Source organism: Oryctolagus cuniculus, chromosome X, assembly GCF_051225735.1.
Source record: "Oryctolagus cuniculus isolate XC-2025 breed Fujian yellow rabbit chromosome X, ASM5122573v1, whole genome shotgun sequence".
In the NCBI taxonomy this organism is placed as follows: Eukaryota; Metazoa; Chordata; class Mammalia; order Lagomorpha; family Leporidae; genus Oryctolagus; species Oryctolagus cuniculus.
In genome coordinates, this window is record NC_142888.1 from 97525062 (window position 1) to 97550402 (window position 25341).

Genomic DNA, 25341 nt, shown 5'->3' on the forward strand with positions numbered 1-25341 from the left:
ATAAATAAAATAAATAAATACTAAGCAGAGTGAGAACTGTTGGATATGTACTAGGAATTTTTCTTCTGTTAATCTGTCTCATCAGTAAGTGACTCTTTTTTCTATTTTTTAAGATACCTTTTGTGCTTTGTGAATCATTCTCCCATGCTTTTATTGTCTTTTTTAGTGATTTGTTTATGTATTTGAAAGTCAGAGTTACACAGAGAGAGGGAGAGATGGGGGTGGGGGGAGAGAGATCTTCCATCTGCTGGTTCACTCCCTAGTTGGCCACAATGTCCAGGGCTGGGCCAGGCTGAAACCAGTAGCCAGGAGTTTCTTCTGGATCTCCCACGTGGGTGGCAGGGGCCCAAACATTTGGGCCATCTTCTGCTGCTTTTCTCAGGCCATTAGCAGGGAACTTGATTTGAAGTGGAGCAGCCAGGACTTGAATGAGCACCCACATATGATGCTGGCATCGAAGGTGGTAGCTTAATCCTCTACACCACAACGCTGACCCCTTATTGTCTATTTTAAATTGTAAGGTAACATATAATTTGAAAAAATGCAATAATAAAATGAAAAAAAAGAAAGATGTTAACAATGGATTGTCCTTCTCAAAAGAAGAAGCCATTTTCCTTTCCTCTTGGTGAGTGGCAGATGGTCTGTGAACTCAGAATATTATGATAATTTGGAGGTCTCACACATTGAAAAAAAGACATGGTCAATGCTTTAATATGGACCATATCTTCCCTTGTTTGAATACAATCTTCACAAGGTATGCCTATTCTTGTTTTTTGGTTTATTTGTATGGTGGTCTGTCTAGCAATAGATATAAAAGTACTTCACGCAATATGTCCTATAATTTCACATACTTGCATTCAAAATAAGCCTTGTTTTCTTTTTTCTGAAGTGAGATAAGCCACAGACATTTCACACATAGTCCTACAATACATATCTGGTATGTACATATCTGGTATCCTTAATATCCTGTATGCCAACAACTACTTCCTTTCCACTAATAAATATGTCACTTTTGAGCCAACATAAGTCTGGAAGATTAGTGTTTTTGTAGTTTTCTAATAATACGTGGTTAGATAAATCTACTACTTACTTATTTTTATCCTACCTTTTTGTTTTCTTGCTCATTTTTAAATATTAATTGGAATACTGTTAAAAGTAGAAATTTCCTTGAAGCAAATTATCATATATACAGATCTGCTTTCTTCCCATCAAGGAGTATATCTAAAGTGAACTATTTTGCAGCAAACACCTAAATCTCATATATTCCAACAGTGTTGTTAAAGTCTCTCTACAGCCCCTAAATCATTCTCTCATTAGCAACAGGGATCAGATCACATTAATTAGCTAAGTGATTGCTTTGCAAAGGCTTCTCCTTACACTAACCTTGTTATGCTCTGCCTTAACCTTATTTCTCTGAGGCTAATAAAGTTTACAGTGCCTATTCTTACCCCCTTAACTTCTGGCTTCCAGAACACATCATTCTGGAAATTAGCTGCCTCAACTTGGTAGACTCAATACTGATTTCTCCACTCCTGCACATCCATTTTTGTCCTACCAGCATCTCTAAAGCAGGAGACTATCTGGAGATTCTCTAAAAATACTTTAAAAGGGAGGAAGAAAACAAGGTGGGGAGCTTAAAATTACATTCCCATTGAGATCTGATTTATTAAATTTTCAAAGCATCTTTAGACTTTCAACCACACATCTTTCACTTATATTCAAGGAAAGGAGATTTCTCATAAGCAATTGGCATTAGTTTTCTTGTGTGCTGTGAATTGAATTATGTTCCCCCCAAATATGTATGTTAAGTACCTGTCTTATTCTGTTCAGGATCGCATTTTTTAAAATACTGTAGAATGGGTGGTTTAAACAACAGAAATTTATGGTTCTGGAAGCTGGAATTATCCACAATCAAGATGCCAGCATGATCAGATTCTGTTGTGGAAGAAAAATAGAACGAGCTCTCTGATGTTAATTTTTTAAACTTATTGATTGATTTTTATTCAGAGACAGTAAGACACAGAAAGATTTCCCATCACCTGGTTCACTCCCCAAATGCCCACAACAGCCAGAGCTGGACTAGACTGAATCCAGGAGTGTGGGACACAATCAAGGTCTTCCATGTGGGTGGCAGAAATCCAACTACTTGAGGCATCATTGCTATCTCTTATAGAGTGCATTAGCAGGAAGGGGAATCAGAACCAGAGCTGGGACACAAATCCAGGCACTTCAATATGGGATGATGTGGGCATCCCAAGTGGCATCTTTACTGCCGTGCCAAATAATTACCCATAGTGTTTGTTTTTATAAGACTGCTAACCTCATCCTTATTAATTTATTAACTTATATAAACTTAATAAGTCCCACAGGCTCCCATCTACAGATATCAACACATTGAATGTTAGTGCATCAGCATAATTTTGGGGAGACAAAATTCAGTACATATTAGGCCCTAATCTTCAATCAAATATGTTTGAAGATAGGTTCTACAAGAATGTAATAAAGGTTAAGTGGAATCATAAGTGTTTGTCCTTGATACAATACTGTTAGTGTATTTTTAGGAAGAGACACATGAGATATATCTCTGCATGTGAATGCACTGAGGACAGGCTGTATGAGCACACAGTGAGAAAGTAGTGGACAGCAAGCCAGGAAGATAACCCTCACCAGAAACTGAATTGACTGGAACATTAATCATGTATTTCTAGCCTCCAGAACTGTCATAAAATAAATTTCTGTCATGTAATCAACTAGTCTATGGTATTTTGTTATGGCAACCTCAGCAGACTAATACAACATGTCTGACAACTTACCTTTTAGTATAAAAGGCAAATTTATTGAGCCTTTGATGATTAAAATCAATAAAATCAGAATAAGAATGTTCTTTCACTTAAAAACAATAAGTAATAGATAGAAACTGACCTTCAACTACATATTGTTGTGGTAGCAAATGAAAAGACTATTTTAAGGGGCCAATTTGGGAACAGATTAAAATTTTCTTTTGCTGAGGCACATTGGTGGAGATACTGTCCCCTCCTCTTTTTATTAGTAGCTCACATTTATTAAGATAGGAGATATGGCCTAAAAGGATGTACTTACTCTTATCTGACTATGCGCTAAATAATTTACACAGATGATCTTATTTGATTCGTTTTTTTTTTTTTTTTGACAGGCAGAGTGGACAGTGAGAGAGAGAGAGACAGAGAGAAAGGTCTTCCTTTTGCCATTGGTTCACCCTCCAATGGCCGCCGCGGCCAGCGCGCTGCGGCCGGCGCGCTGCGGCCGGCGCGCTGCGGCCGGCGTGCTGCGGCCGGCGTACCGTGCTGATCCGATGGCAGGAGCCAGGTACTTCTCCTGGTCTCCCATGGGGTGCAGGGCCCAAGCACCTGGGCCATCCTCCACTGCACTCCCTGGCCACAGCAGAGGGCTGGCCTGGAAGAGGGGCAACCGGGACAGAATCCGGCGCCCCGACCGGGACTAGAACCCGGTGTGCCGGCGCCGCTAGGCAGAGGATTAGCCTAGTGAGCCGCGGTGCCGGCCCCTTATTTGATTCTTAAATAAATCCTCAGATTGAGAATTATCTCCATTTAAAGATAGGGAAACCCTGGACAGGTGCTTCGCCTAGTGGTTAAGATGTTGGTTGACAAATACCATATGTTCTCCCTGATCGGTGACGACTGACTGAACACCAAGAGGGAAACCTGTTGGAGTGAGGTGGACACTATGGGAAACGGTGGCTTGATCAGCATAGCCCTGACTGTTAACGAACAACTTAATACATTATCCCTCTTAGTAGTTTTTTTATCTGTTCTACTTAATATGACTGGTTTAGATCTGTAATTGATGCACAGTTATTCTTAAGTGTTGAAAATTAACTGAAATGTGATCCCTGTTGAACATGGTGGTGGGAATGGGAGAGGGAAGAGATGTATAATTTGGGACATGCTCAGGCTGACTTGCCCCAAGTGGTGGAGTTGGAAGCATACCAGGGGATTCCAATTCAATCCCATCAAGGTGGCATGTACCAATGCCATCTCACTGTTCCAGGTGATCAGTTTCAGTTCACAGTTGGTCATAATGAAAGGACTAAGAGTCAAAGGGAGCACATAGACAAGTCTAGTACCTGCTAACGCTAACCGATGGAGTAAATAAAGGGGAGAGTGATCCAACATGGGAAGTGAGATACTCAGCAGACTCATAGAATGGCAGATGTCCTAAATAGCACTCTGGCCTCAGAATCAGCCCTAAAGGCATTCGGAGCTGGCTGAAAAGCTCATGAGAGTATTTCAGGCATGGAAAGCCAAGACACTCTGGCAAAAGATCTCTGCGAGTGAGATCCCAGTGGAAAGAACAGGTCATCAAAGAAGGAGGTACCTTTCTCTGAAGGGAGGAGAGAACCTCCACTTTGACTATGACCTTGTCTAAACAAGATAAGAGTCGGAGAACTCAGAGGGCTTCCATAGCCTTGGAAACTCATGACTGGAGCATAGGGAGATTACTGATGCCATAGACAGGAGTGTCAATTGGTAAAGTCAACAACAGGAGTCACTGTGCACTTACTCCTCATGTAGGATCTCTATCCTTAATGTGCTGTACATTGAGATTTAATGCTATAACGAGTACTCAAACAATATATTTCACTTTGTGTTTCTATGGGGGTGCAAACTGTTGAAATCCTTACTTAATGCATACTAAACTGATCCTCTGTAAAAAGAAAAAAAAAAAAGAAATTATCAATTCCCAACTTGACTCTCACTGGGATTAAACATGACAATAGGTCTGCTCTGATTTCATCATCATTTAAAAAAAAATCATCTATTATTTTTCACTTTATGTTTCTGTGTGGGAGCAAACTGTTGAAATCCATACTTAATGTATACTAAGCTGATCTTCTGTATATTAAGATAATCAAAAATGAATCTTGATGTGAATGGAAGGGGAGACGGAGTGGGAGAGGGGAGGGTTGTGGGTGGGAGGGACGGTATGTGGGGGAAGCCATTGTAATCCATAGGTCGTACTTTGGAAATTTATATGCATTAAATAAAAGTTTAAAAAAAAAAAAGATGTTGGTTGAGATGCTTGAGTCCCACATCAGCACATTTATGTTCCCTGATCTGGGAGTGGATGGGATCTCTCTCCCTCTCTCTCACTAATTAATTAATTAAAATTTAAAGGTAAAGATGTGGAAAATATTGCACATAGCCACAAAGGTAATAAGAGAGCCAGGATTAAAAATCTTGTTTGTCTCGCATCAAAACCTATCCTTTGTCAAATTTAATACAGTTGGCATAGACTTGGATGCCAGGGTGAGAGCAACCTGACTTCCAATTCCAGTTCTGCCACCTTTCATATGCCTTCCACTAGGCCATTTACCAAAACTCTCTGGCTTAAGTGTCTTGTTCTATAAAACTTGGATAACAGCAATGCTTATATCTTTTTTCTATTTCATAAACTTGATGAGAACAATAAATTACATAACATATCTAAGGTACCTAGCAAAAGGTCCAACCAGAGAGTAAATACCAAGCAATATTTGCTGCTATTACCCTGTACTATATCTTATCAGCACATTACTGATAAACAACGTGCATGGAACATATCTATTAGTTGCTTATCTGTGATTCCAATTTAACTGAACATCCTGTATTTTTACTTGGTAAATCTTGGCAACCATTTAACAGACACATTGTTAATTGCTTAGAAAATACTTTGAATAGTTTATTCTTTTTCTTCATGTCCAATTGGTATTTTTCTTTTAATTCAGCAGATATTCAGAAAAGAATTTAATTTGAGCCATTGTTATATTTCATATGTATGTGAAGATACAGAGAAAGTATCCAAACAAAAGCAATTGATTATGTTGTTGATAGGACTATGTTGTGAAATGCATCCTATTGTCCTTCAGTTATTTAAGTTTTGAGACTGAGAAAGGACTTTGTCCCATGCCTACCTTAAACTGGGAGATGCTTATATAAAACTGGACAAAGTTTAGGGGACTGCATCACCTATTGTCTTATTTATATCCATACTGTTCTTAAATTGTAAGATATTAGGGAGTAATATAGGCTCTTGGGACAATGGAACATAGAACATAGCACAAATATACTAGAATACTTTAAAAAGAATAACTCTTTGTTACTCACAGCTCCAAAACAAGAGAGGGTTTCCAGGCAGAGTCACATCTAGAGTTGCAACTGAAGACAGAGCTGCGGCAGTAGGAGATAGCTAAGGCAAGGAAGGTGAGGTTTCAAGAGTTCCTTGTGTATTTACTAAGTTGAAATTGATCTGCAGTTGTCGAGTACCTAGTCTGAGAGGGGGAACAATTAAGAAAGGCCCATAATTTTCCATAATGTAAAAATCCTGTAAGTGGTTGAAGTATGGATTTAATTAGTGGCTCAAGAAGGGGAACTGACAAGCCTCTAGCCATGGCTTCAAAAACTGGTCAAAACAGCACTGAAAAGGAGTATATTATACATATACACATCTCTTCACATTGGTAGAAGGTCCCCTAGGAATGTGGCAGAACTTTGGCAATATACCTGAAATATTTTCTATAGTTTCCTGAGCTTCGGGTGGTTGCACTGTGGTGGAAGCATTCTGGGAGCTAGGGCAACAGAAACTTTCCCATGTTTCCAAGATTGCCTCTTTCTCTCAGGGCACAAAGGTTCCAATGTTTCTATTTTTAAAAAAGATTTATTTATTTGAAAGTCAGAGTTACAGAGAGAGAGAAGAGAGGAGAGGCAGAGAGAGAGACGTAGGTCTTCCATCCGCTGGTTCACTCCCCAATTGGCCGCAACAGCCAGAGCTGTGCTGATCCAAAGCCAAGGAGCCAGGAACCAGGAGCTTCCTCCAGGTCTCCCACACGGGTACAGGGGCCCAAGGACTTGGACCATCTTCTGCTGCTTTCCCAGGCCATAGCAGAGAACTGGATCGGAAACGGAGCAGCCAAGTCTTGAACCAGCGCCCATATGGGATGCCGGTGCTTCAGGCCAGGGCATTACCCCACTGTGCCACAGTGCTGGCCCCTCCAATGTTTCTATTAAGCAGCCCTGTAAAGCAGGTCTGGAGCATGAAACCAGGAGTACTCACACACTTTCCCTCAATCCACTGATTCTTGTGGCTTCACACATCAACTGGAAAGCCTCAGCCAACTTTCTATTACTGCAGCTGGATGTTGAGGATGAAAGAGAGGGCCATGTGCTGGGGAAAAAGTCTTTAGGAGCTATCCATCTCTACAGGGAAAAGATTGAAAGATGGTGAAATAACATGTCTGGAGGCTCTCCACAGCTCTTAGACCATTCCCCTTTACCCAAGGCAAATATCAATAACAGAGTTTTTGGTAAGTTGGTGTTTTGAGTAGGCTTTGGTGAATTAGCTATGCAGCAACTTCATCCTGCAGACAATGGCCTTGTTTTTTCTTAGTCATTCAATGACCTGAATTTTTGCAAGTGATTTTTGATTAATTGACTTTTTGAGTCAAATGTAATCTGCAGCTCCAACAGCAGGCAAACAAGGCTGGGCCATAATCCAAGGAGGGAACCACCTTCCTACCCATGGAATCCCATGATGCAGCAGGAGAGGGTTGATATTGATACTTTATCCACACACAAATGTGGAAACAAATCATTCTTGTGTCTCTCTCATTACTTTCCTACTAAAAGGACAGACAGGCAGAATGGGTAGGCAAAATAGGTGGCCATGTTGAATTTTAGGATCTGGTAATTGATAGAACCTTTTGGTGGACTCCTATCTATAAAGACTCTGCTATCTGAGAGATCAAAATCTGTGTTTGGAGCAGTGGCAGTGGCAGTTGGGGAGAACTCAATAGTCTTTCAGCAGCTGTTCCCCAGGGTTCTCAGAGAATATGTATGAACACAGCCAGGGCAGCATCAGTTACAACACATAGGAAATAAAGCCTAATAGTACTTATGTGTTTCATCCCTCTCCTAGAGGGGAAAGTGTGAGAGAAGGAAGTGGTATGGCCTCTCACAGAAACTATTTGACCTCAATAGCAGAACCAGCCTGTGTTAAATGTACTCAGTTTCATCACAGCAGGAGATGAGGTTATAGGTTTGTGCCAGAAGGAACAGTCATGACCACTTCTTCAGCTGGTATATATGGGGCCCCCTTTTCTTATGCCAGTAGCTATGTTAAGTTTCATATAAAGTCATCCACCCCTCACGATAGATATTAGTGTTTTCTTATTAAATATCAGGAGATAGAACCAGTGCTTATTTGCCTAAGACTCCCAGTGGTATCCCTGCTTTCACTCAGTTATTCCTAAATTCTGAAATCTGGGCCTCCCTTTGGGTTTTTTAAAAAGATGTGAGGGGGTGGGCATTGTGGTGCAGCAGGTCAAACTGCCACTGGGATGCTGGCATCCCATATCAGAGTGCTTGGGCCAATCCCAGCTACTCTGCTTCACATCCTTCTTCCCCCATGCGCACCGGAGGAGGTATCAGGTGGTATCTCAAGTACTTTGGCCCCTGCCACTCATGTGGGGAAACCTGGATGGAGTTCCTGGCTCCTAGCTTTGCCCTGGCTCAGATCTGGCTGTTGTGAGCATTTTGGGAGTGAACCAGCAGATGGTAGGTCTCTCTCTGTCTCTCTGTCTCTGTCTGTAACTACCTTTGAAATAAATAAATATGTCCTTTTAAAAAAGAAAAAAAGAAGATGAGAAATATTATACTACAGTGGTTTCCAGCACAGATTCAAGACCAATTTATGTAGTGTTTCTATTTTCTAATTGCCTTCTGTATAGAATTTGGATAACAATCAGGCCTACTGAATAGGATTTTTATGAGAACCAAACCAGAAAGTTCACTGAAAGACTGAGAATATCACCTGCTACATTATGTATATCTATATAAGACCTAGATATTCATGCTATTAATAGTGGAAGTGCTATTTGTTTAAGTGGCCTTTACTGGTGAAATGAAAAGATCATGATCTCTGGCAGGATAGAGTTTTATTTTATTAATTTTTTTAGTCCCTAAATCCCCAAGTCTCAGAACCCCTGCCTTTAATCTCTGTGGTTTGTAAATGGAATGGTTACTTTTTAAAAAAGGTTATTTATTTATTAATTTATCTATTTGCAAGGCAGAGTTACAAAGGGAGAAGGAGAGAGAGAGAGACAGAGAGGGAGAGAGAGAAGTGTCTTCCCTCTACTGGTTCAGTCCTCAAATGGCTGCAACAGCCAGCACTGGGCCAGGTTGAAACCAGGAGCCTTTAACTCCATTTGGGTCTCCCACATGGGTGGCAGGAGCCCAAGCTCTTGGGCCATCCTCTGCTGCTTTCCCAAATGCATTTAGCAAGGAGCTGGATCAGAAGTGGAGTTCGTGCAGAGAATGTCCCAAAATTATGATTAACTAATTAGGGACTAACTATGCCAGACAGAATTAAAAAACAAAAGTGTCAGAACAACCAATCCCCTAAAGCTGGGAAAAATTGCCCAATGCTACAGGGCCAGGTGGGTCTTGTGCTCTCACTTATTAGGGCCAATGGCCAGAATCCCAACCAGGAAGAGGATTTATGAGGACACTGTCATTGGTGAGCACGTAAGCTCCAGAGCCACTAACACTGTTGATGATGATAAGCAGTTTGACCCCCATAGAGCCCAGCAGACCAACTGTTGTAAACCTCTTGGTACCACAGCTGCCCTAAACCACATCTCTGCCTTCCTTCTGGGGTCTCTGGGAATAGGGATATGCTGTGCTTCTTCTGGGGTGGGAGCTAGAAGTACCCAGCCCTATAGCAACTTCATTAATAAGGTGCAGAGCCCTGACTTCCTTTGTTTCATGCTTTTAGAAACAAGGACAGCAATACCTCTCCTAGGAGGTGCTGGGAACACTTTAAAGAGTGAGAAGACCAGCTCCTAGATATAAGCCTATGTGTGATCTTTCAGACCCTACTACAGGCATTAAAAAAGGTTTACCAGGCAGAGACCATAGGAAAAAGGGCTCTTGTCCTGGCATATTTGGTGCAGATCTGTTGCATGACAGCTTCTGAAGGGTGTTGTGATCAAGGACTTGTTTACCTAAGTTTTTGGTTCCAAGGTGGACTATTGGGAAATTTAAAGACATTTTTTTTCTCCACTCTGATTCAGTAATCAGTACTTTTCTACTCCTAGCCCTTTCCTCCCACCTTTCCCACCTCTGAACCTATAAATTGAAAGAAGGCCTTTGTTCAGGGCTTCCTCAACAATGAAATGATTTTCCATATATGTGCTAATGCCTCTGATCTTTGCTGTACCCTTTACATGTGGAAAATAGGAATAATGTTGGGGCCAGTACTTTTTCTGGGCCAGTATCAAAGGATGTGATTTGAAGGCTTGACTCTTACTTCTATTTTGACTTACTATTTTAAATACTCTGATATCCTGCAGCTCATTTCTCTTTAGCTCAGTTCAGTGCTTGAAAAACAATGGTACATTATGTAAGGTAGTTGAATAAGCACAAGTCATTTTTGAAGAGTAAAAAGCCTGAAAATCTTGTAGGACACTTCACAAATGGGGCACAAGCAGAGCTTGCAAGGCACTCTTCGAGGATGCTAGTGAATCATCTTCCAGAGTCATAGAGTCTTGCCAGGCACTTGAGACGTGCTAGCTGATCCCCAGGGGCACTGTACCAGCCATGCCAACGGGTCTCAGGAGGTGCTAGTAGAAGCCAGCATTTGGAAGGTGTAAGGAGATTTTTTATACAAGCTTTTTGGTTCCAAAGTGAACCATTCGTTATTCTCTCTGGTCCTTACTATCACAGCTGTGGATCAAACTAGAGGTCCAACAGAGGAACTCTAAAAAAAACTAGGGTAGTAATCCCTTGGCTACTGGTTACTATTCTCTAATAATGGGACCATAACTCACTGGAAACTTTTAAATTGAGTTTTACCTAGTAACTGTTGCTGTATAAAGCATGTCTGCAGATTATGGGTAACCTGCCATGCAGCATGTTATTGTAACCCATGCTTCTAATAAAAAAGAATATTGAGTTCTCCAGACTCTCTTTAACTGGTGATCTGAAGAGACCTTAAGAGACTTGCCTAGGCCGGCGCCGCGGCTCACTAGGCTAATCCTCCGCCTAGCGGCGCCGGCACACCGGGTTCTAGTCCCGGTCGGGGCGCCGGATTCTGTCCCGGTTGCCCCTCTTCCAGGCCAGCCCTCTGCTGTGGCCAGGGAGTGCAGTGGAGGATGGCCCAGGTGCTTGGGCCCTGCACCCCATGGGAGACCAGGAAAAGCACCTGGCTCCTGGCTCCTGCCACCGGATCAGCGCGGTGCGCCGGCCGCAGCGCGCTGGCCGCGGCGGCCATTGGAGGGTGAACCAACGGCAAAGGAAGACCTTTCTCTCTGTCTCTCTCTCTCTCACTGTCCACTCTGCCTGTCCAAAAAAAAAAAAAAAAAAAAAGAGACTTGCCTAGCTTGCCTCCTTTATGAAAGAGGTGATCTTGTTACACTTTATGAAGGAAAGTAGCCCACTGAGGGGAGCATCACTACAGATTCCCCTTCTGCAGAATGCCTTGACAGTGACCACTTTGCCTAAGGAGAAAGAAGAACAGGGAGATAAACGGGTATGTATACCAACAAAGGTCCATTCCTCAACTGGGTACTGTTTAGTCTGTGGCATATTTGCCCTACACATGATGGGTACCCTGTCAGTGGAAAACATGTCTGAAGTATACTTCAGATGCTATGGATGTCCTGTAGTCCTCCTGATAGTCTCTGAGGTCTACCATGACGGAGTGGGAACAGGAGATGATGACATTATCAGCCAGACTTGGAATTATAGGTGTATTCATGCTACTCCTGCTTGTCACTGAGCCCAATTAAACCAATTCATGAGGTTTGTGACACAAGTTGGATCTTAACTGGGAAATTCTCTGGCATAGAAGTGGCTATTGAGAAAATGACACACTGACCAAAAGAGGAGTATAAAAATGGTAATTGGGCGCCCTCTTCTGGATTATTTAGGCAAGGACCTTTCCAAAGAGATGTAAATCTGACTATTCAATAGAATTCAAAGATTCCAACTGAGGAACTTGGGACCAGAGACCAGGCCTCGGGAGACTTAATAAGTGACCCTACTGGGGTCCACATGGTGATGGCCATCCATCTCTTCTGGTGAATTTGGAGATGAATTACATTACAGAAAAAGTTTCAAGACAAAATTAGGAGGGGACAAAACATTCAAAGCATAGCATCTGGGAAGCCTTCCAAAGTGGTGATCAGCCAAGAAAAAGCCATAGAGACCTAAGGAAGAAGTTCACACAAACATTATGGAGCAGCTGATCAAACACTGACTCCCACAGAAATCTGGAACCCAGAAGTCCTTCCTCTGTCTTTCCTTCCTCCAGCCTCTGAATGTCCCCAAAGAAATTACCTAGGATCCAGAAAAAGGCATATAAAGTTTGCCCTTAATGTTCCTGCCACACAGGAATGCAACTCAAGAACTCATTCCCCTTGATCACCCAATCTTTCCCCAACCGTTGCTGATAGATGAGCTGCAGGTTGATCATGACCCCTATTTCTGCTCAGCTCCTGCTTATTTCAGTTCTCAGTTGACTAGATGTCATAATGAGTAGTCATTCTGCTTATTATTATTTAAATTTCCACTCAAAGACTGCAATAAGAATGTCATACCTCAGAATTATTTGGTGCTTATTCTTATTTCAGGGCCCTATTGACCTGAAGTTTATCATTGGCTAAAGTAAAAATAATAACAAAAGCACTACCTTTGTGTCATAAGATTAGAGTCTCTCACTTAATTAAAATTTCCAGAAACTGTAAGAAATGTGACCCAATTCCTGGCTTGTTTTGTATGCTTAACTGCTGCCTGTTGATTTTCCCCATGTCATTCTTAAATCTCACATTGACTTTCACTTTAGCTCTTTTGACATAGTTAAATACATGTTTTCATTATATTTTCAATAATAATAACATTGGAAATCACTAAATTAAAACATGTCTCATTTTTACCTGTACATCAAAATAGGATTATTCAACAAATATCTTCATCACATAATACAGAGGTTTTGTGTCAAATATATTTCCCTACAGACATTTATCAACACCTCCTTAAAATGTAGCTGCAGATTTGGTCAAGCTACGGGGCTATTGTTCTGTATAAATTAGAGCAACTCCCTGAAAATGCTCCTCCCAATCCTCACTCTCAAAGCCAGAAATTTAGATGCCATCTGTGGTGAACTGAATTGCATTTTCCATTTCTCTCTCTCTCTCTCTCTCTTTCTCCCCACTTCCCACTCTCCCTCCCTCTCTATTCATTTACAGACACAAAAGAAAGGCCATGTTAACACATAATGTCAGTCATCTACAACCAAGACAGCTCTCACCAGAATCCACAACAATGCTGGCACACCGATCTCCAACTCAGCCTCCAAAACTGTTATCTCCAAAACTCAGATCTCCAAAACTGTGAGAAAATAAATGTCTGCTGTTTAAGCCATTCAGTCATGTTATTTTGTTATAGCAGCCTGAAAAAATAATTAAGACCCCCATCCATGACACCATCCTCTTTCTCATATGTCTGCATATCTTCTCTGCCTTTCCTGTGAAATAAGCTCTGAATCTAGCTACTTATCTCCACTTCCATTGTCACCACCCATACCTAAGATGCCATTGTCAGCTCTTCCCCAGACTCCTAAAGTAGCTGTTACCCCTGCCTCATCATCATCTATTATTCTCATATTAGCCAAAGTGGTTTTTCTAAAACTTGCATCACATCATGTCAGTAATTAAAAATAAATACAAGGGGCTAGCATTGTGCACAGTGAGTTAAGCTACCATTTGCAATGCCAGAATCCAATATCAGAACATCAGTTTGAGTCCCAGCTGGTCCACATCCAATCCAGTTCCCTGATAATATGCTTTTCAAATAAATAAATCTTTTTAAAAAAATCAATATGACAGGGGCTGATGCTGTGACCTAGAAGGTTAAGCATCTGCCTGCAGTGTCAGCGTCTTCTATGGATGCCGATTCCAGTCCTGGCTGCTCCACTTCCGATCCAGCTCCCTGCTAATGTGTTTGGGAAAGTAGCAGAAAATGGTCCAAGTACTTTGGCCCCTGCACCCACATGAGAGACCTGGAAGAAGCTCCTGGATCTGGGCTGCGGCCCTGGCCCAGCCCCAGCCATTGAGGTCATTTGAAGAGTGAACCAGCGGATGGAAGATTCTCTCTCTCTCGCTCTCTCTCTCCCTCTGCCATTCAAATAAATAAATAAACCTTTAAAAAATAAAAATATAGGGGCCAATGCTGTGACGTAATGGGTAAAGCCATTGCCTGCAGAGCTGGCATGCCATATGGGTGCCTGTTTGAGTCCCGGCTACTCCACTTCCGATCCGGCTCTCTGCTGTGGCCTGGGAAATCAGTGGAAGATGGCCCAAGTGCTTGGGCCCCTGCACCTGCATGGGAAGACCCAGAGGAAGCTCCTGGCTCCTGGCTTCAGATCAGCACAGCTCTGGCCATTGCAGCCAATTCGGGAGTGAACTAGCAGATCGAAGACCTCTCTCTGTTTCTGCCTCTCCTCTCTCTCTGTAACTCTGACTTTCAAATAAATAAATAAACTGTTAAAAAATAAAATAGAATAAAATAAAATAAAAGTATAGCCTGAGCCTGCTGGATGACAAAACCCCTTTAAAAAATCAATATGACAGATTTCCACTATACTCTAGTATTTGATTCAAGATTCTTCGCATGGACTCCAAGCCCTTGCCTAATCTATCCCCTGTTTTAATTCGACAAACCCCTTTGGAGCATTCACTCATAAATTAGCTATCTGGACTCTCCTGGAATATATGAAACTTTCCCAACTCCAAATCTCTGCCCAAGCTCTTTCAGCCCTTTCTTATTCTTATATGTATGTTCCAGTTTGCAACTCAAGAGGGAAGCATTGTCTCTCAGTGAAAAGACAGTAATGTGAGTTTTAAAAAATTTTGTTCTGTAACTATAGACTTTATCCTATAACTTTCACATTCTTTTTCATCCTTCAGGTTCAGTTTTCATGGCTCTTCTTTGGAGTGGCCTCCCATGACTTACAATCTAAATTAGAATCCATTGGTTCCAAGATGGCAGAATAGCCACAGGACACTCTTCTTTATGTGGGGCAAAAATATTTTAAAAAGGAGAGAGAGTACATTATCAGGATAAAGCTGCAAAAGAGCTGTGGTGGGAGACCTTGCATGAGCAGTGGAGGCAGTCCAGACCCATTCTGAGAGAGAAAAAACACAACAGAAGAACCATCGACTTGCATCCAGAAAGGAGGACATCTACCCCGGCAAGCCAGGTGAGAGTGGACTCCATGGGCCCACAGCGCTGCTAATACAAGGGGAAAGAAAGCTTGGTGGACTGCTTTTGGGGTTCCACTTGAATCACCCATGACAGAAGGCAACCAATCTAAAAGAGGTGGGGAAAAAAATGGCGCATCTCTCTCCCTGCTACAGTGGAGATGTGCAGCCAGCAGTGGGGCAAAGTTGATGCCCTTTTTGGACACAGGCAGGTGGCAGCTGCCCCAGCTCCTGTGCATGCACCCAGCAATAGCTGGGGCCGCCCCCACCCAGTCAGGGAGGGTCACACCAATTCAGATGAAGCGGAGAAGGAGGGCCTGTACTGCTCCAGTTGTACCATGCGGGTTGCCCTGCAATGAGAGGGGAGGGGAAGTGCTGCCTGCAGGACTCTCCTACTCACCCAGCACAATTGAGAAGTGACCAGGGCTGCAATGGCGGGTACTTTGTAGGCCTGCAACCACAGATATAACCAGAGAGAAAAACCCACCTTCCCTGCCGACACCGAATCTGGTTAGGAGGACCACACATGGACAGTGGCTCTGGGAACACTTTAGTTTCCTTATAGACAGGACTGGCTAATGGGGCAGAGTCCTGGAAGCTGAATCTGAGAAAACAGTGACTAAATTAGAGGAGGCAGAGCGTGGCTAGATTCTGGGCAACCACAGAGCTCTTCTCTGCACTCTCTGAGTTCCTCACTTGCCTATAGCAGCTCATAGCAAAGGGAACCTTGCTCACAGGAAAGACTCCACAGATCAAATGTGCAGTTTATTAAGCAGTATGGATGAGTTCTGGGCACACTGGAGACTAACACCTGGTTGCTCCTCATCTGGGAGAAGGGCTGGTCACACCGACAGAGGTAACCATTCTTCTCCATCCAGTCAGCCAGAGGAGATCTGCCATGCCCAACTGGGGTCTTACTCTGGATACTTGCCCCACCCTAGAATACTGAACAGAGCACCCTGGCCACACCCAGCATACACCTCTTAGTATTCATTGAAAGCATATATGTCCCACTAAGCAACAAAGAAGCAAATCAAAGATAAAAGCCATCAGGCAAAAAAAATTCTACAAATGCCAAAAAATAAAGGCAAAAATTCAAAAAATAAGAATAAGAAAGATACTATGAGTGATTAAAAAAAAAAACGATATCCAGTCATTTGCAACAAAACAGATGAAACTGGAAAACATCATAATTAGGGAAATAAGCCAGTCCCAAAGAGACAAATACATATATTCTCCCTGACCTGTGATAATTAATAGAGCACCTAAAAGGCAATCTGTAGAAGTGAAATTGACACTTTAAGAAGCAATTACTTGTACAGCCCTTGTCTCAACTTTAGAGGAAGTTTTTTTTTTTCATACTATTTGTTGAACTCTTTACTTAACACAGAGATAATCATATGTATATAAAGTTAATTGAAAATAGATCTTAGTAAAAAATAAGAGTGGGAATAAGAGGGAGGAGAAAGGGTTGGGAGTGTGGGTGGGAGAGTGAGCATGCTGGGAAGAATCATCATGTACCTAAAGTTGTAATTGTGAAATGTATGAAGTTTGTAACTGTAAAACCATATAGTTCTTCATACATTCCTACAACTTACTTCTAATGTTACAATTTAAAAACTTGCCATAGAACCCCAAATCTCCTTAAGCTGAGTGGTGAAATAGCATTTTAAGTGTTAAAGTGATCATATAGGTAGGATTAAGTATTTGGTAATAACAATAGATAGAATTAAAAAGGAGTGAATATGCCAGCATGGGAAGCAGTCCACACAGCAGACTCATAGAATGACAATTCGCTTTAAGTAGCACTCTGACCTCAGAATCAGCCGTTAAGGCATTCTGATCTGGCTAAAAAGCCCACGAGAGCATTCAGACATGGAAGGCCAAGACACTCTGGCAAAAAGTGTCCTACATGAAGGACTTCAGTGGGTGAGATCCCAGCAGAAAGAAGTGGTCATCAAAGAAGGAGGTACTTTTCTCTGAAGGGAGGGAAGAACTACTTTGCTTATGGCCTTGTCTAAATACTGAAGGATTTTGTGGTCACAAAAGTCTTCCATAGCCTAGGCAGCTCATGTCAAGAGCCTCAGGTGGTCATTGACATCATCCATAAGAGGTTTAATTGTTAAATTAACAACAGGAGTTGGTGTGCACTAACTTTCCATGAAGGACCTCTGTCCTCAAAAAATTGGATTATGAGAGTTAATAGTAAAACCTGTTCTCAAAGATTTACTTTGTTTTAGTGTATTAAATGGAGTATATTCTTATGTCTCATAAGCTATAGTTATGTCTAAGTCCTCGCAAAAGATGTATCATTCTTGGTTTCTTCTTCAAAGTCGATTAAGTTTCTCAAAAAAAGAACTCTTAAAAATAAAAAATAAACCTTAAAAAAAAGAAGCTGTTGTATTCTTTCTTGTCATATCATGTTCTTTATATTGACCCACTTACTAGCATTTTTATATATGTCGTTTTATTGTCTTGCTCCCCAAGACAATAAAACTGGGTGTCCAATTTTGTGAGAGTAAAGATAGCATCTGTCTTATTCACTGGTGAATTCTCAGTACTTAGCTCATTGTTCAACTAAAAGCTCAGTTGACATGTGTTGAGTGAATGAATAAATGAATGGGTGCTGTGGAGGATGATGTTATTAGCTCAGAGTAGTTTAGTGATTTACTTCCTGGTACACAGCTAGCAAGTGGCCATGAATGGACAAGACCCCAGAATGGGTGAAGACTGTTGCTATGGGGATAAGCAAGAGGAGGAGATGTGGGTGTGGATCATGCAAGTGAGAAGATTCCTCAGCACTGAATCTTAGGGAGATCTTGGAGGGGGGATATAATGTGCAAGACACATATTTAATATTTATGTTTGTTGAAAAAATATCTCTGTGTCCATAATACCGACTGCTAAAAGACTGCCCTGGCTAGGAAGGATAACAGAAAATACAGAACTTCTCTCCAGAGCAGATTATTCAATTTATTAGAAGGAGGCAGATTTCAAAGAGGACTAGGAATCTTCACAAGGACTTTCCACTATTTGCCTGAACACAGCTAAGGGCAGCAGGCATGGGAAACGCCCTGGAACAAGTTGTGCCAGGACCATGCTCACGTAAGTTTGGTGACATAACACCACAGGCTGCACGTTCTCACTGACTCACAACCCCCGGAGGCTGCACATGCCTTTTCTTAAACTGCATATCACCTGGCCCCACATCACCCTGCCGACCCACATCACCTTGCAGATTTGTATCGCCTAATGACAGTGGAAAACCAGCCATTTGTGAAAAGCAAGCATGGAAGGAGTGGGTGGAGAGAGTTCCATGTGCAGACAGGACGACCCTCAGACAGAGGCAGCACAGGGCCAACTCCAGCAGAAGGCACCTGATAGCTTCTCTCATAACAGCCAATGAGGGGACACACCCTCCTGCAGGTACAGCCTCCCTGCCTGGGTTAATTCCATGGCAGAGATCTCATTAAGCCAACCACTGCCTTTCTAAAGAATAAATTATTCTTTATTCTTTCCCTCCTCTGCTTGACCGTGAGTTCAGTATATTCTGTGGGAATATTTTAAATGGCCACATGGGTATCTGTAAAATTAAAAGAGTTATCATCACTATTATTATAATCAATCAGGAGAATGAAGACAAGAATTTGGGATAAGCACGGGAACATGGAGATCCTGTTTGATTAGTTTGCTTTACTCCGATTTCTTTGCTTGGGTTGTGTGGGTGTGCTGTTTCAATCCAAGCCATTTTTTGTCTGTTAACGTATTGGGTAAAATTAGTCATTCTGGGGAAAGACACTTATTTCTCTAGAGCTATTTGACACATTTCTGGTGAAATGCACTAATGTTCCCTCATCAAAAGATTGTTGGAAACGTACAAATGGGAACAATAACTTAATTTGGCAAATAAAACAGAGTAAATATGAAGGGATAGTGTGAATTTTTTGTAGAAATGTTAATGTAGTCCTGTAGGCTGGATTTGAAATCTGGCTCTGGAAGTTAGCTGTGTATCTTTACATAAGTTACAACCTTTCTGAGCTCCAATTTCCTCACCTCCAAGTGGAAGTAATTGTACTATTAATTGCCCAGGGGTGTTGAGAGGGTTAAATGAGATAATATGTGTAAATAACTGGTTAATGCCCATCATATAGAAATTCCTAAGTCAATATTAATTATTGCTATTACCACAAACCCTGAAGAAAGTTTTCTCTTCAAAATAACACCCATATTTCCTATTACTTTTTAAAAGAATAACCAGGGGCTGGTGCTGTGGCATAGTGGGTAAAGCCACAACCTACAGTGCAGGCATTCCATATGGGCACTGGTTCGAGTCCTGGATGCTCTACTTCCAATCCAGCTCTCTGCTATGGTCTGGTAAAGCAGTAGAAGATGGCCCAAGTCCTTGGGCCCCTGCACCCATGTGGGAGACCCAGAAGAAGCTCCTGGCTCCTGGCTTCAGAATGGCACAGCTCTGGCCATTGCTGCCAACTGGGGAGTGAACCAGCAGATGGAAGATCTCTCTCTCTCTCTGTCTCTGCCTCTCTCTGTAACTCCACCTTACAAATAAATAAATAAATCTTAAAAAAGAATAATAACCAGAACTTCATAAAGAAATTTTACGTGAAAAATTATAGTAGCTAAATTAATCTTTCCTTTTTTAAACTTTATTTATCCAAAGTAAAATAATATATTTAAAATATGTAAACTATGTATGTTGATGTATTTATGTTTCTTGAGTTATTTACCATGTTCTGGTTATACTTGTATAACTTAATGTCAGTCAAAACAAAAAAGAGTGTGGCTTTTCACTGGAGGTTCTTAAGTAAAAATAAAGTTTTGGGGCCAGCTTTGTGCAGCAGGTTAAGCTGCTGCCTGTGATGCCAGCATCCCATATAAGTACTCATTCAAGCCCCAGCCACATCACTTCCAATCCATCTCCCTGCTAATGCACCTGAGAAGGCAGTAGAATTGCTTGGGCCTCTGCACGCATGTGAGGAGAACCGAATGGAGTTGCAGACTCCTGACTTTAGCCTGGCCCAGCCTCAGCTGTTGCAGCCATTGGGAGAGTGTACCAGTGGATGGAAGATAACTCTCTCTCCTCTCCCTGACACATTGCCTTTCAAATAAATAAATATTTAAAAAATAAAAATAAGGAGTTTTGTAACAATACCGCCTTTGATTCTTTCCTTTGGAAAATGCTCAAAGCACACCTTATCCTATAAAATCATAAGGATATCTTTGCAATCCTTTGTCCAACATCATTGTGCCTTCAAGCTACCCTCCTCTGTTCTTCTTTTGTATCCACAGGCCTTCCTCTAGCTCATATTCCTAAGAGGTGTGAGTGAGGGCACCATAGCAGAATGTGTTGCCTCTAAAACTCTGCTCTTAATCTGGGAAAATATCTGTGAGTCACACTGGGGATTTTGGGGCCATTTTCCCATGTGAAGTGTTAGAAATTATCACTATTCCTTCTATGGCTTATATACTTAATCCAACTCATGTGTCACTGCTATTTCCCCAAGATTTGCCAAAAATAAGAGAAAATACACTCTTTCAAAAAATCTAGGTAAGGGGCTGGCACTGTGGTGTAGCAGGTAAAGCTGCCTCCTGCAGTGCTGGCATCCCCTATGAGCACCGGTTTGAGTCCCGGCTCTCCACTTCTGAATCAGCTCTCTGCTGTGGCCTGGGAGAACAGTGGAAGATGGGCCAAGTCCTTGGGCCTCTGCACTCTTGTGGGAGACCCGGAGGAAGCTCCTGGCTCCTGGCTTCGGATCAGTGTAGCTCCGGCCTTTGCAGCCAATTGGGGAGTGAACCAGGGGATGGAAGACCGCTACTTCTCTCCCTGCCTATCCTTTTCTCTGTGTGTAACTCTGACTTTCAAATAAATCTTTTTAAAAAAATCTAGGAGAAAGATTCAGAATGTAATGTCCATTCTCAAGATATCAGAAGTTAGTGACCAAACTTCATGATGACCAGAATCTTTCCCAAATGGTGCCAGTAACTGTGCTTACTCTTCCTTCCTCCTTGCTTCACAGAACATTGAAGATAGAGGTACTCATTGGGATCTGGGGGGAATAAATGTGACGGATTAAATGAGTTCTTCTCAGAAAAAGCTTTTTGTTGAATTTGAGCACCAAACACTGAGAAGTTCTTGTCTATAATCAATGCATAGAATGACCCACATTAAAAGTGATCACTGACATTTTACTATACTGCCTCAAACCTGTCGTGGTGGTTTTCTCAGTTTAGCTAAGCTAGAACTATGTTTCCAAGGATTTCCCTAACTGTATGGTTCTGAGTGAAGTCCAGAGGAAAAATCTGAGCACGATTTGGGAAATTGAAGTGAAGCACTTTTATTATGTTGTGAAATTTGGTGTAGAATCAGGAACTGTTATCACTATGCTCACTAGCACTGGTCCATGTGCACATTTTGTGGGGTTTTGGTGGGGTCTACAGCAACTCCAACTCTGCCAATATCTCTTTCTTCAGCTTCTCCATGTCTTGGGACAGATGCGTATGCAGCTTCGTGGTGAAGTCTGTAAGCTGCTTGTCCAGGTTGGAGGCAGTAGGAGATAGATGCAGGTCCCAGTAAATATAAATATTTATAGCTTTTAGTTTGTCCTCATAAAATCAAGTGAATCCTGTGGGTTCCAGATGGTTTTTATTCTCCTCTATGTCACAAATGTCACTTCTTCCCAACTGTGGACACCAAATGTCTAGTGACTTTGAGCTGCCATCAAATGCAGAGATGCTATCCTTCCATAGATGTATTCTAGAGCTCCTGCAATTGCATAAGATCTAATTCTTGTAATTACCCTCATTGCTTTTATTTTATTACTTTGTTCATTTGAGAGGCAGAGAAGGATAAAGACAGAGAGAGCCCCCATCCACTAGTTCACTCCCCAAATGCCTGGAAGCTAGGAATTCAATTCAGGTCTTTCATGTGAGTGGCAGAGACCCAACTACTTGAGTCATCATTGCTACCTCCCAGGGTCTGCACTGGAAGGGAGCTGAGTGAGCAGCTGGAGCCAGACTGAAACCCAAGAACTCTGACATGGGACATGGGCATCCTAATTGGTGTCTTAACTGCTAAGCCAAATTCTTGTCCTCTTTATTGCTTTGCACTGTGCTTCTCTGGTCACCCTGTCCAATAGTGTTCTGGTTATTATTATCTTACATCCAAATTTGCAACTCATATACAGAATTATAGATATTATTTATGAATATTTTATTTTGTCAAAAAGACACACACACACGCACATACAAGTAACTATTACCTGTGATTTATTTTTCATGTCAAGCTTTTTCACCCATCATTTTTCCACACTCATAGTATACAGATTTATGCTCTTATCTCTGCTGTCTCTCTCCTAAATGCCAGGCACATGTTTCTAACATTTTGGAGTCACATGACTCTCAAATTCAACATGTGTAAACTGAACTACTTCTGTATTGTGACTTGCCCCATGTCTCCTAACTTGGATAATGGCATTGCCACAATTCAGTCACTCAAACACAAAATATCACAGTTGTTCAACACTTTCCATCTAATCAGTCTCTAAATCCCTCGATTATCTGATTACCCTTTTTTTTCCAATTCCCATTGCCAGGTCATCATTCATTCTTACTTCTATTGCACTATTGCAATAAACTCTTGAGTCCTAATTTTAGCTTCCACCTCTCTCCTTCCCTACCTCCCGCAGATTATGTTACCTCCCTGAAACATGAATGGGCCTATGTAACTTTACCCTAAATATCTGATTCCCACAGACATACAGAATAAACACCTGCCAGTTTTATACAGCATGGCCACATTGCAATTTGTCCTCAATAAACCTATGTCCTACTATATTCCAATCTCCCTTTCATCACACACATAGTCTAGAGATCCCTGGGCACTCTTCCATCTCTTGGATATATCTGCATGCCCCTGGCTCAGGGCCTTGGCTCATGTCTTTTCTGTGTGAACTAAGTGCTACATTAATTCCTAACCATCCTGTCTGTTCAGGCTCAGTTCTCATTTCTAGATGAATTACTTTAGTGAGTCGCTGAATTACAGATAGTTTTAATAATAATAACGTATTAACAGTGTGCATAATAGCTCACATGGATCAAGCATTTACTTGCAGTGCCAGGCACTGTGAATTAATGACAGAAAATGACTAATGTTCTCCAGGATAAAGGCACCAAGAAACAGTTTGAACAATTTTCCCCTTTTAAAGGCAGGTTGGCTGAAATAACAGGTCCCGCCTATATGTACCTGCCCTTAATTTTCTATTCCAATTTGCTAGTGAAACAGGGCCCACATGCCACCAAGTCTAATGAATGGAGCTACTTCATTCATCAAAGCAGAATATGGCTTGTTGATGAGTGAGATAGAGCCATTCCACTCTGGTTTATTTCTTATAAAATAAGGATGATGACAATTGTGGTTGTACATGTAAAAATAGGATAAATCAAGTACAGTGTCAAGCATAGGACCCATGCTTAGAAGCTAGTGTGAATACTCAGGAGATTAACACATTCTAGGTCATTAGTAAAATACTTCTTGAAGAACTGCAGAGCCTTCAACCTAGGGAAGTTTGACTACTGATACAATTGAATCCCCCTGTTATATTGGTCTTCTTTAGATTAGATATTCATGCAGAGGAAGGATCAAAAATCTTAAAATAGGAAAATGAAGGCGAGAAGTCAGGCAGGGAGAGAAGGCGTACAGTGTTAAAATATGCAGTTTGGGAATTTTCAAAATGATTAAATATAATGTAAATCCTGTTAACTAGGATGCTAGGTGGACAATGAGATTGAATCAACAAAGTTGCCATGTTTTGTGTTATAATTTCTAGGCATTACAGAAAACGTCCTTTTTGCGTCCTCACCCCCATACCATTTTTGATCTTATGCTAAAATGCTTAGTTTCACTTTCTTGACTTTGGAACTGGTTATGGGAATTGGGTCTCCTACTTGAGGATAGATAGCAGAGCAACATCAGGCTCTGTGCAAAATTCTTTTTTGTTTTTTTTTTTAATTTTTGACAGGCAGAGTGGACAGTGAGAGAGAGAGACAGAGAAAGAAAGGTCTTCCTTTTGCCGTTGGTTCACCCTCCAATGGCCGCCGCTGCAGCCGGCGCACCGCGCTGATCCGATGGCAGGAGCCAGGAGCCAGGTGCTTTTCCTGGTCTCCCATGGGGTGCAGGGCCCAAGCACCTGGGCCATCCTCCACTGCACTCCCTGGCCATAGCAGAGAGCTGGCCTGGAAGAGGGGCAACCGGGACAGAATCCGGCGCCCTGACCGGGACTAGAACCCGGTGTGCCGGCGCCGCAAGGTGGAGGATTAGCCTATTGAGCCACGGCGCTGGCTTATGTGCAAAATTCTGAATCTGCAGCTAAACAGAGTTAGCTGGAGGGTGGAGGTATATTGGAATATATAGAATTGATGATGGTATACCTCTTCCCCTCCAAATGATTGGTTAGGCAGAAATTTTGAGTTTTAATGAATTTGAGCCTAGTTAGGCTAAACTTTCCTTAGCATTAAAGGCTAAACTACCAGGGCAGAGCTTCAGAAATTCTTGTGTCCCAGCACAACAAGTCATAACCTCCTCAGCTGTATGACCTTGCCATTGGATCTTTTAAATTCTCACGAGGTTTTGGAAAATAAATTATCCCTTAATCATGCTTGAAGGAAACCATCTATCTGCAAAACCAACATGTGGTCAGGTATTTGGTGCAGCAGTTGGGATTCTGCTTGGGATACTCTTATCTCATATTGGAATGCCTGGGTTCAAGTCCAGTGCTGCTCTAAATTCCAGCTTTCTGTTGATGCATACTTTCGGAGGCAGCTTGGGTCTGCACCACCCATGTTCTGGGCTCCTAGCTTCAGCCCACCCCAGGCTCAGCTATTGTGGGCATCTGGGGAGAGACACAGCAGATGGAATATATTGCTTACTTTGTCTATCTCTGTCTCTGTGTGTCTCTGTTTTCCAAATAAAAATTAGTTAAATAAAAAAACCTCCTATTTAAAACAAATAAATAAAAATTCAACATGATCCTATT

At 41.8% G+C, this 25341-nt stretch overlaps 1 pseudogene; it reads left to right on the top strand.

Annotated features, from left to right (window-relative positions):
• Positions 1 to 15085, top strand: part of LOC103352002 (E3 ubiquitin-protein ligase RNF220 pseudogene) — a 28974-nt pseudogene extending 13889 nt beyond the window's left edge.
• The last annotated feature ends 10256 nt before the right edge of the window (positions 15086 to 25341 follow it).